Raw genomic sequence first — 13451 nt, 5'->3', positions numbered from 1 at the left:
GTCATGGTCATTTTGGGTGAGAACATGTAAAGAGTGGAGCGGCTGTTACTCTACCAACATGTTCATCTACTCTGCTTCAAAATGTTTTCGACAAATCTCAAGTAGTCCAATATATTTGAAGACCAGCTCTTGTTCTTGTAATTTTCAAAAGAATTGGGGGGGGGGGGGACTTTAAAAATACATCTGTTATATTTGTCATATCCTTGGATCCTTAAGAGAAGTAGGCTACGGCAAAGTATTATGTGCTGTCAGATGAGCCTAACATGAGCACCTGTGTATTTATTAGTAAGCCACCAACAGCAGTAATGTACTTTATAGTCTGTGTATGTCCTGATGAAAGCTACTAAGGGATCAATAGCTCAATAATAGTAAGGATGAATAGATTCCTCCAAAACAAGGAGACTGGCCAAAAGAAAAGAGACAATTTATCTCGAACAATAAATTAATTAGGTAATCAATAACTCGTTCCAAAATATTTCTTGAAGTCTCAACAGTGCAAAACATTTAAAGGGAGACACTCAGGACTCAGTCCTGCTGCATTTGGCTGTAGATGGTGTTTCTGTGTTTGTGTGTGTGTGTGTGTGTGTGTGTGCGCGTGCGTATGATGATGTGACACATTTGCAGATGTGATGATTTCCCCACAGACTTCACTTCTCATTAAAATGTGCACTGTGGTCCTCCTCTGGGGTTTTAACACACTGAAAAACAATTACAGGTCTCACCTTATTTTTGTAACACTACTGGCGAGAGACGCCCCGCGGCTACTGTTTGTGAACAGCTATGGTTGACATCACATTTCTAAACCCAAAAAGTTGTCTCATCGTCTTCCTTTGCATCTGCCAGCGTAAACCTGATTTTTTTTTTTGCTTTACTCCAACCACTCTATTAGTCAAAATTATGTAAGACATAGCCAGCGTTACCTCTCTGAGTCAGAGAGCATGTGGGTCTGGGCTCTTATATCATCTAGAAGACTCACAACAGTCATTCAGTCTCAGATACACACTGCCAGATCTCCCTCCATTACACTCAGCCATGTGAACTTAATTAAAGTCATTGTTCCCTTTTTTTTTATCCCGCTATTAATAAAAAAAAACAAAGAAGCTAAAAGCAGGAGTTGAGTACCGCTTCCAAGGAGATGATTCAGAACAGATTGTGTTTTCTTGCCGACTAAATGGATTCTTTGTAGATCTTTGGCTTTTGTTTACTTGTGTCAGTTTCCATTTACAGTTAGTTACTATGTTGTCAGTCATGTCGTCCAATAAGCAATTCAGTACAACACGATGAGGAGGACTTAAAGAGCAAGTCCACGAACACAAACAAATCATTGTGAGCGATTTTGTATAATATGATGTATATTTATACAGAGAGAGGTTGAGGCCTGTTGGAACTAATGTGATGCTTGTGGAGCCTTTTGTAAATGTAGCCTAAGGGTTACACAGTCAAAGCCAGTCAGGTGAAACTAATGTCTCTGTGGTTGCAGTTGTGCCCCTTGAAAATCACTCAGCATCCCGTTAAGGCGTCCGCAAGGGAGAACAAGTTAGAAGTAACTGGCAGAGCAAAAAATGTGAACAAGTAACATTTTCCGCTTCTTCTCGAGCTTCTGTTGACATCCCCTTGACATTAAGAGAGGATTTTTTACTGCTCTGGTTGTAGGGCTGGTCAGCAGGAAACAGTCAAAAGCTGTGGTTGTTGGGCCATCTGACACCCGTCTGGGTGTGATGTGTATCTAAAGGAGGACATGACTTCTGGTGGTTTTATATATACATATACATATATACTGTACACATATATATATACATATATATATATATATATATATATGTGTATATATATATGTTCCTGAGCAGTCAGTCTCTCCTCTTTGGGTCATTTGATTTGTATGAACTTTGGTTGCATTGTTATTGTGGTTTCTTACACCTGTTTAACTTAATTGTTTATTAAATAAATCAAGTTTTACTTTATCGAGTCATGTGTGGTCTCCACATTTTGTCCTTCCTTCGAGCCGGGTCGTGACAAAATGGAGGCTCGTCAGTCAGATTTTGGTAGTATTAATAGTTTTTGCTATACTTTTGAGAGATAGCGTGTCACACACGTCATTAGAGTTTTGGTTGCATTTTCATTGCCCCCTGATGTCTCCATTTCTCGTTCAAAGCTGGTGAAGGAACAGGGAGGGGACCGGTCTCTGAAGGACAACAAGGATCTGGTTTTGCCAACATTCCAGGGGGGGAAAAGTCAGGCAGGGGCATTTCCTCCAGGATGACCTCTTGTTTAGATGTGGACTCCTCATGGTGAGGCATTCAGTGGTTCAGGCAAAGACTTCACGAGGCTGGGGGAGATGGCAAAACAGAAATGACAAGTCTGTCAGAAAAAAAATTATTAAAAAGGTCGTTTGACCGCAGAGCAACAGAGATTCAGTGCTGGTGACTGTGCTGGTGGTTCTGCGGCCGCTTGTTGACTTCCCTTTTCAAATTGATTGAAATGCCAAATGTAAGGACATCCAATAAAATCTTTGAGCAAATGTCAATTTGCTCAAACCTTGGTCGTATGATCCCCTTTGATAGTCTTGCCTAATCTTTTTATTCCACTATCCTGGTTTTCATGTAGTCATAAAATTGCTTCCTCAGGATCCAAGGTTGCTGGGTCATGAAGATATGGGAGGAGGAGAGTGGGTGATAGGTAGATTTTATGAGTGCATAAAGGGTTTTTGGGATGCTGATCCCACGTTGGAATCATAATGGATTGAAATTTGTTTAATATTTTATCTAATATTATTGTTTGTAGGCTGCACGGTGGTGTAGTGGTTAGCACCTTCGCCTCACAGCAATAAGGTTCTGGGTTTGAATCCCGGTTCAACCAGGGCCTTTCTGTGTGGAGTTTGCATGTTCTCCCCGTGTATGCGTGGGTTCTCTCCGGGTTCTCCGGCTTCCTCCCACAGTCCAAAGACCTGCAGAATGGGGTTAGGTTCATTGGAGACTCTAAATTGACCGTAGGTGTGAATGTGAGAGTGAATGGTTGTCCGTCTGTATGTGGCCCTGTGATAGGCTGGCGACCTGTCCAGGGTGTACCCCGCCTCTCGCCCTGGGTTGCCAATCAGAGAGTGGCTCATCAGGGGAATTGGCTGCACTTATGCTGATTGACTGCCAACCATATACAGTATATATATGTTCCTGAGCAGTTAAGTTTGGGTCTTTTGATTTGGATGAATCAAGTTTTACTTTATTGAGTTTTGTGTGGTCTCCACACTTTGTCCTTCCTTTGAGCCGGGTTGTGACATTGTTTCATAGCACTAGGGATCATCAGTCACTGCGTCATTTACAGTCAATGAGGTGGCTCTTCCTATGATTTGGCAACACTAATATATCGCCCCCTACGCACCTCACAAAAAGCATCACAGCATACCCGCATAGATGATATCAGATATGATGATATTGTTGTATACTGAGTGGCGATGATGTGAAGATGTATTGACGAGAAGTCCGCCGACACCGTCTTGATTGTATATAAAGGTTTATTACAAAAAGACCAGCAGCGATACAAGCACTGCAGAGCTTGGAGAGTGTCCGGCCAAAAGGACAGCTCTGAAGACACTGCTTCGGGTTTACACTTATATAGGTCCGTTGTTATCTAAAGAAAGAACATCTGGTTCCTTCAGGTTATCTTATGTGAGAACCAAAAAAAAGAGGGGTTAAAGGAAAGGTCAGGGGTTATCAGGAGGCCCCCAACATAACATTCCAGAGTAAGAAAATGTAAACCACATGTGCTGCTCACATTACATATATTGATAAAAAGACACTACAATATCCCACTCCTCCTGAATTCTCGCTACCAGTTCTCCAGCTGTGGTGACTCGTGGCCGTCCCGGTCGCGGCCAATCAGTGACAGGTCCAGTGACTCTCTCTCGCTCACGCAACCAGCTTATTCTACAGTGCGACTTCACTTCAGCTGAGGCCACACCCAAGATGATATCTCTAGGATCAGGACCAGTCCCCAAAATTCGACGAATGAGAGATAAATGCAGATAAAACCAGTCTAAACCTAAATTGGGTCGCCGAAACAATAACATGAGTCAAAGCTGCACACTAGTAACACAAACCTTTTGTTTTTGTCAAAATTATTAAAAAAATTACTTGCGCACACACACACACACACACTTTTGGTGGTGAAATGACTGCTGAATATTTTCAGATCAGTCTGTCCTCACTGAGCAGCCACTTGCAACATTCACGTAGCCAAAGTAAATGGAACAGCAACGAGCAACACTAAAGGCTATTAATGAGAGTGGAAAAAAGTCCCAAAAGTGTTTCAGCTAAAATGTTCAAAAACACATATTGTGCAGAAAGAGCCTCTGATTTGTGATGTTTTTAAAGTCTAATGTCAAAGTAGAATGCCTACGGAAAAACCGAAAGGATTAGTGGCTTGGTTCAGCAAATTACAAAAAGAAAGTATACTTTCTCAGTCCTAACACAGATACTGCAATTTTGGATTTATCTGCCCAGATTCTGAGGCATCTACTGCCATGTCAATACAGTCCTAATCGGATTATTCTAAATAATCCAAAGAACATATTACAAATAGTTTTTTTATCTGAAAACCAAAAGCAAAGCAAATCTACCACAAGACAGTGCCTGCAGAATAGCCTTTCCTTATTACGAACCTTTATTGGCAAGACAGAATACGTAGGTGTTGATGCCAGTCCAGGATTTAAGATGCTGTAATAACATCCATGCCTGTTATGGCAAGTAAATTAAAGGTGCCCAGTGCAATTTTCTTGCAAACAAAGTTTCTGTTTATAACCAGAGTTGTTGACCAAAAGACACTATGTGGATCCTGGCAAGCAAAATTATCTTTGTGGCTAAATACCACTTGGGATAGGTAAGAAATGTAATTTTGTAATTTAGTTGAAAATCCCTTTAATATAGGCACATTCTCATACATAACTGCTCAAGGATTAGCAGTTTAGTATTGTCTATAACAAAAAACCTGCTGGCTGAGTAAATTAAAGGCTTCTTGAGGTGAGTGAAAGAATTCTGAGACTTTGCATCTGCAACCCCTTTCCCCTAGAAACTAAACTGAACAAAACCAAACAACTAGGCTGTAACATCAAACATTTTTTTGTAGTAAACATAACCGCTGGCTGGACTATGTGAGAACATTTGACAGATACGTTCAGTACATAGACTGTATATAGACATGGACGTAGCTTCCGTGACGTCACCCATTGGTTTCTGCAGGCCAGTTTTGAAGCCCAAAGTGGGCGGTTCCGCAGCGGCTCAGTCGTCGCCATGTTGGCAGGGATCGACTCCTCCCTTACCCGGCTAATCCAAATATGGACATAGAGGTGGGCCGAATGCAGACCAGTCGCTGAAATGTCATCACCTACGTCGAAGCTTCCCAGTTAGCTGAGGCTAAGGAGCTAAGCTAATAAGCTAGGCTAAGTGCAAGCTGGCTAGCCGCGGCACCGAGGCTGCACTACTGACTGCGGTAACGTGCGCTCCGGTACCAGTCGTCCCAGCCAACGTTACATGTGGTAAGTAACACTGGAACAACCTTTGAAATAAATATTTGTTACTGAAATTATAAGTCTTAAAAATTATTTGTATAATTAGTTTGCACCACTATATTTTGATTCTAATAAATTAAATCAAATAAACGTTAACTAAACAGAAGTTACATGTGATGGTTAGTGTTCTTCACATACAGTAAATGTTTTATTAACACTGGCTTGTAGTCTTAGTTATTATTGTCGTTTACTTATTTATTTTGGCCTTAGGGGACAAACACATACACCAAACAAGAAAACAGAAAAACTATAATTCCCCACACCACAGTTGTAAACAGTGCACAGATCAAGTTTTCACACTGACAGAAGTCCGTGGTAGTCTACCTTACCTGTACTGCTATAGACATTACTGTACCATATTATCACTTTGAATATGACTGTAAGAAAGTCACTTTTATATTTGTTACAAGATGTTTATTACTTCCAGCACATTGGTTGTTGTTCAGTTCACCTGTAATGCTTCCACTTGCTGCACAAAACAAACCAGTACCAGTCGTGGCTGCTTGACTTTACAGCTATATAGTCTGTCTAAAAATAAAGTATTAGAGACTCATCTATATTCTGAGATGTAGCTCTTTAGTTCCATTTTATCCTACAGATGTGACATAGCAGTGTTGTCAACATAAAAATGTGAGCTACACTCTATAGTGGACTTCACATTGTTCATTATCTGAAGCATTTATCACACTCATTTATTAATTTTAATCCTACAGTCACAATGTGGACGTGGTGACGAGTTTGTCTGTCGAGGTGGGCAGAGAGCTGCAGACCTTGGTGTGCTGCGTTTGGCTGGTGGACTGGGGTGGAAAAGCCTTCTTCCACTCTGTTTCCACTCCGTGAGGAAGCGCAGTAGCTGACGTCCTCATCATCCACTGTGGTGACGACAACCCGAGGGAGATCAGTAGCATCAGGCTGGTCAACATGAAGACGACCTGCAGCAGACTCACCTCCAGCACCTTGTGAAGGGGACCTGTAACTGCTACAGTTGGCAGTGTCACTTGAATTTGGCCTTAAGTCTAAACATGTCCCTGACTATCATGGACAATGTTAAGTTTATTTTATGTTCATTAATGTTGATAAAAAATAACAACTATAGCTACAACACTTATTACCTCTGCTCTTCTCCTCCCCTACAATCCCACACTGTATCCCCTTCTCCTCCCACCACATGGACTCTGCACCTCTGGGCTCATTCTGAGCTCAGCTGTTACTGCTTGCACAGGCCCAGTCTGTATATTAAATGTGTTCTATAATTTTAATATTGTCCACATTTTTGTGTTTTGTACCTTCACTAAAAGAGTTAATCTATAACTTCTGGTTCTGGCTAATAAATTATGTTTACATCATAACTATTTTTGTCTTTAATACTGACTGAATATGTGAGATTTCACATTCAAATCTGACTATTTATTGAAAAATAACTCATACACTAGTCAGCACAGTGGAGTCCTTCAGGCAGGTCCTTCCCTAATAACAAAGACACAAATAAAAAATAGTAAGACACGTTTGTAAATAAAGAGGTTTGTGTGCTTGTGTTCTATAGATATTCAACTGTATTTGAATGTAGTTTTAGATTTAAGAGTTCTACCAACACAGTGAATGTACATTGTTCTCATGTTTCACTTGGGAAAAATATGACCATTAAGTTATTCACAAACCATATGTGGACCTGGGGTCAGTGCTGAAGCGTTGAGGCCAGTTCAGTTCTGCCTCATGTTGAGCTTCCACTGGTCCAGTCTGTCTGGATCATCCGGAGGAAAACTACACAGACAAACCTCGTCACAGGTGATCACAACAAGCCTGTCTCTGCATCCTAATTCTCTATCGTGTCGGTTTTAGTAAAACATATGAATCAAACTTCTTGTGTTCTTCTGTTTCATTTTAAGTAACCGTACAGGCGCGAAAAAAAAATCCATCACAACCAACAACACTCCGCATCCTCTACGTTAACGGTATCTTCTGAAACAAGTCTGATATGTGACATGGACACTACATTACAAACACCTTAATGTACCTTGACAGTTGCATTAATGTCATTGCTTGTATTTAACATGGTGGGCCATATTTACCATCCACACGCAGACGCCTGTTAACCGGCTCATGTCGGTGTCATGTCGTGTTGGTCCCGCTAGCCTCGTCAGCAGAGCCGGAGTCTCGCTCGAGGCTAACCCCAGGCTAGCTGGCTGAGAAGCGCTTTAGCGCGCTAAGCTAATGAGCGCAGACACCGACACCCGCTAATGACTGCAAACACAGAACAACAACAACACCATCATTTAACTTACCGAAACAACAGGAGCGCAAGCTTCCTGGACTTCTCTGTTGGGACGACTGACCGCAGAGCAGGAGGATTATTCATCCGGTAGTAGCTGGAAATGTTCTCCGCAAGCCTCCGACACGGCGGTCGAGAAGTCCCGTTCACTGACCGGTGATTAATGCAGGTGACACCGAGCGCTGCCAGCGGCTAGCTGCCACCGAGCGGCTAACAAACAGCGGCGTCACCTGTCAATCAAGTTTCCACGCCCCTAATTATGCAGAATTTCAAACCTTAATATAATAATAAATATAATAATATAAAAATTCATCCCCCCCACAGTTGTCACGAAGGGGGGGTTCAGCCATTGGGAACAAAACCATTTTTTGAACCAGGCTGTAAACATGTTTAAATCTGCTGTAAAGTTGGGCATTTTAACATGGGGCTCTATGAGATTTACTTGCTTCTGCAGCCAGCCTCAAGCGGGCATCTAGTGAACTGCAGTTTATAGCACTTCCGCATAAGCTTCATTTCTCAGCCTCAGAGTTGGCCCCTTGGTTGAGTATCAACTTATTTAAAACTTGCCAAATTTGTGAATTTACAACGTATCCTTGTTGTGTTCATAAAAAACGTAATGTGGTCGCAATTGTGTTTCGTACCAAATGTATATGCTGTTCCATATTAATTTTATTATTTTAGGGGACAGGGTCGGGATCTGACTTCCTGACTTCCTTTCATCCACCGAATTCAGTTGGTGGGAAGAATTTAGCTCCAGTCAGCAGTTCACCACCCCTACATCTTTGGGGCCAATGAGGCGGATTCTGTCTCTACACATGTTGTGTTGGCGGGGTGTTTTTCTTTTCACCAAAACTGCTTCATTGTGGTCTTCCAAAAGCATTCAACTGTTTCCCACCATTTCCTGTACGCCTTTTTCAGGAGATAGTTAAACGCAGCTGAACTCTATATTTTCATCTTTATTTAATTATGGGGAATTTGCTGTTTTTGTTTGTTTCTTTGCGAGGGTTTTTACTTTCATCGCACTGTTCCTGTTCCCACTGATCTACTGGTCGTAGGGCGAGTTGATATGAAACCCCATAGTAGGCATCTGCTTTCACTTAATGAATCAAAAGATTCAGTCTAATTCACTCCGGGAGGGCTGTTACTCACTAACAGTGAATTATATTGTGTCATATTTTAAATAGAGGGAGTAAGGTGCTCCAGCTTTAAATTATAAGATCATTTCCATGTGCAGAAGAACTAACGATCATAGAAAATTTCTTCACATACCAAGCAATAACTGAAGGAACATAGTCTTGAATTGTGAATGTATTTTCTCAGATCCCTGCTTTTATCCATATTCTGTATGACCTTATTAAGTCAAACAGCCCTCGGTAATAAAAACAATGTTCACGTTTTGTACTTTTTTTGCAGTTACTGGAGGGCAGTCGTCCACACTGTGATTCAGCTCTATGAATCTGACCTGTGGTGTCCAGACCACACTATTTTATTCAGTTGCAAGTGACCTCAGGGGTCTGGCTGCCAGCCACCAAGCCCTTTACCTCCAGGATATTAAATATGCCATCCATTCATTGCTATGATTAAGTTTCAGCTCAAGAGATGACCTTTAAAAATGCAGCCCCACAAATGCTGACAGGAAAGGATCAACAAATAAATATCATTCACATTATGTCACCTAGCCCATATCTATTTCACAGTTGTAAAGACAACTTTCCAATTCTTACTTCGGCTTGTACTTTGGGGCATCTCTAGTTCTCGGGCTAGAAAGTGCAAATCAGCTGACATAATGAGCTTAAGGTATGTTTATTTGAAATATATTTGATCGCTATAGTTGCATAAGCCCCAGTTTAAGCTTTCCTCTGAACCCTATGTTTTTACTTGACGCATTATAGTGGAGGTAAATTAAACATTTTAATTTATTAATTCTGATCGGCCTCTCAGGTGCCAGGAAGACATATGCGCGCTTTATGATGGAATCTTTAGCCTCTTTCGATGTCTCCTGGTTATATTCTCAGGTTACCAGCGGCCCATTGGAACACAAACTGTAAGCGAAACCGTTGAAAGCCTGTGATACTGAGTGACAGCACAGGGAGACGGGGCACCAAAGGTTGGATGGATTTGCACCGGCACTAATTTTATCCATGGAAAACCACAGATAGGCGGTGCGCAGAACGAGAGTGCACCTGCGTAGCATCTCTTCGGAAAAAAAACAAAAAAAGAAGTGCGTGTGTGAGTGTGAAAGCCGATCAGCTCTTCATCATCTCACCTCACGCATAAACAGCCTTGCTAACTGCAACTAGGGACATGTGAGATTGTAATGTTTTTTTATTGATGTAACAGATCACAAACTGCCCTCGGTGGGACCGAGCCAGGCCGTGGAAGGCTCAGTGGAGAGAGTGGCAGTCTCAGCTGCTCTCCATCATAAAGACTATACTCTGGGCATCTCGCTGCCCTGAGGGACGCCTCCTCTGGGTGTGAGGAAGTGCAGCTGTGATGGAACCTTAAGTGTTTTTCTCCGTGCACAGAGAACTCCTGTATGATTTTGCATACACAAACAAAGGCCAGTGATGTAGCGGGCCGAACTCTGCAGCTCAAGCTCAAGGTGTTTTAATCCTCAGATCTGTGCCTTGTGTTGTGCCAGAGGTAAAGGAAGTAAGTGTATAAGTTTGATGCAGAAACCATTTTCTTCTTATACTGCTTTCAGACATGCACCGGAGTCCGGATATTTTCCCTAAACTTTTCCGGAAGGGCTGTATGTGAGAACGCAAATGTTGCTCCGGCCATTTTCCAGAACCTTTCCTGCCAGCCCCCAAATTTCCAGCAAATATCCTGAGGGAGCCCATGTGAGGGTTGTGTTCTGGAAATGTTCCTGCTGTTATGAATGCGTCTGACCCAGACAAAATGTCTGGACCCCATTTTCCCTGACATTTTCCAGATTTAATGTCTCAAAACAGCTCATGGGAAGACACTTTTAAATCTGATGTTTAATTAAAATAGTCTGAAGCTGGGAAAATGAAAGGTTCTGAATTGCCAAATATCTCATACCAGCACAGCCAGGATGGAAATGTAACGTGTCAGCTGCTGAAAGGGCTGAATCACACCACAACATCTGCTTCACAGTATCTCTGTGGCAAAATCTTTTCAGGCTTTCCAGCGTGTTGCCATAGTCACCTCCTACACCTAGAGCATAATAAGCCCCTCGATCCCAGACAGCCAGGCTCACAGCGCTGGGCTGATAGAATATCAAACTTGAGAAGCTGTAAAGCAACAGAGAGCAGTCGACAAACACGATCCAGTTCCTTAGTCTGCAAAGTATTTAGATAGATGCCACAAGAGGTGTCATGTGGCCTTAGACCCCTACTTAGGTCGCTTTCTGCTCATTTACTAGGCATCACCTGCTGCCCCTTCCTGCTGAGTTGAGTTAGAAATGAAGCCATCATAAATCTAATCGCATTAGAGGGAAGAACTGCGCCACTCGTCAGCCCACTTGCTCCGACGCTGTTCGGCAGTTCATACCAGTCATTCATTTGGTTTAGACTTCAAGCAAAACATTTTCCAAGTCCACCATGTACTGAATCATCAAAACCTCATACATGGAAACCTTGGAGCCCCCCCCCCCCCCCCCCCCCCCCCCACTGTAACTCCAACTGACCCAGCTGCTGCGCTGTGTGTGCACACTGCACAGAGACAGTTCTTCTTTAATGAGACTGCTGTGCTCCATCATATGGGTAGTCTATTTAGGTCTGAGCTGCTGGCGTAGAGTCTGCGCTGGGGCTTAAGAACCAGACCTAGTTGAAAGAAGAAGCCCTGCTGGGGAGAGTGATCACTAGAAAAAGACGAGTGGACATTCCACTCCATTCTGTGCTAAAACAGTGGGAATACAAAGGAGGATATGCTGGGAACACGGGAGAGAATGTTCTGGTGGGATCTGATCCGAAGCCAAAGGCGGTTTGGTTCTAAACATCATTGTGATCATCGCTTGAAACAAAGAGAGAAGAAGATACTGAGCCACACGCTGTATTTTAAATGACGGACATTTTTTTTTTGTTATCCACTACCTGATTGTGATTTCATGATTTCATGCAGAAGCCAGACTAATCACATTAAATGTTACTCTACAGTATTTTCAAGTCTACTCCAAAAGACACTAAACTAACTAGACTAAGTTCGAAAACACAAACGGCCTCCAAATTCTTGAAAACTTTTTCTCATGAACCAAAATGATATTTATTGTGGCTGCACTTGATGTTTTTGGGTAATGACTTACAGTATAGGAGCCAAGCCCCGCTCCCTTGTTTCCCCTTTAGTTCTCAATAATGTGTCCAATATGGGTAAACAAAGCAAGCAATATAAGTAACAGAAAAGGGAATGATTGAAAAGAAAAACAAATATATCCCAAAAAACAATTTTCTTTACTTAAAACAGAAATATACATGGACATCTTTTCTGCACTGTTTATTCTATAAAATACAAACAGAAACGCCAATACCGATATGTCTGTAAAAGGATCATATCAGTTGATTTCTATCTGGGAACCGATACATTATTCAATTATGCTCTAATTGTGATGTATTCCTAATATTTCCCCTAGACTATAGGGGAGTTTTAAACATTTAAGGTTAATAGTTTCACCAAATCAGTCTTACTCTTGGTAGCAACAAAAAAGGTACGTTTCATGACAATCTTGCCATTTTTTCCCCCTGAGATATTCTCATCACGAACAATTCAAACTGGTCTCTGTGGTGGAGAAAGGTTAAAACCAATTTATGATGTTATGCTGGACATGTTGGAGACTTGCCAATGACAGGCTATTTGGTTTCAAACAACTGCTCGCTAGAAAATCTGCCGAACACCAGTTTTATGACTTGCCAGCCGTCTTCATTTGTGTTATTCTTACACCAAGCACTTGTTTATAATCAGAGCTCATAATGACCCCCCTGAGAAAGCAGCACCATGTTGGGGCTCCCAACTTTCCTGCAAAGCGTCTGAGGGGTAATGGTTGGATTCAAGTCCCACGGAAACATCTAGAGGGAGATTATGGGCTCTGGACCCAGACCCAGCTGGGTCTGCTGTGTTGACAACAGAGAGGACAAGATAGAGATCCGTGCTGTGTTGGAGAGGTGTCAGATAACGTTTGAGGTGACAGTGAAGGACAGTGCAGATGGAGGGGGCATAGCAAGTGTCTTTACACTTTCTGGCCAAATGTGATCATTAATAGGGTGAGACAGCTGGACCTGAATGGAGTGTATCAAAATGAACTGCACATGAAACCCCGAAATATAACGATCTGGACTTACTTGACAGCAATATGAGTATTGAAGGGTTTACAACCAAATGTGTTGGAAAAACAACTTTATACTCTTACAGATTTTTCTGTGTATCAAGCTGGAGCATTCAATAGAATATCTTATTTCTTTAAAAAGCTTTTTACTCCATTACATTGATGTGTAACCCTTTCTTTCAAGTACATTGACGATAAAAATACAATGCATTGATAAAGTAACGTCATATAAAGTAGTTATCAATAGTTACACCTTGACCAGCTACAACCAAGAAAATGGGACTCGATTCATCAATGTAACAATCAAAATCATGAGATACTGTATAAAACAATATTTCAGA

The sequence above is a fragment of the Scophthalmus maximus genome, chromosome 1 (genome assembly GCF_022379125.1).
Source record: "Scophthalmus maximus strain ysfricsl-2021 chromosome 1, ASM2237912v1, whole genome shotgun sequence".
NCBI lineage: Eukaryota > Metazoa > Chordata > Actinopteri > Pleuronectiformes > Scophthalmidae > Scophthalmus > Scophthalmus maximus.
This window is presented reverse-complemented; position numbering follows the sequence as displayed.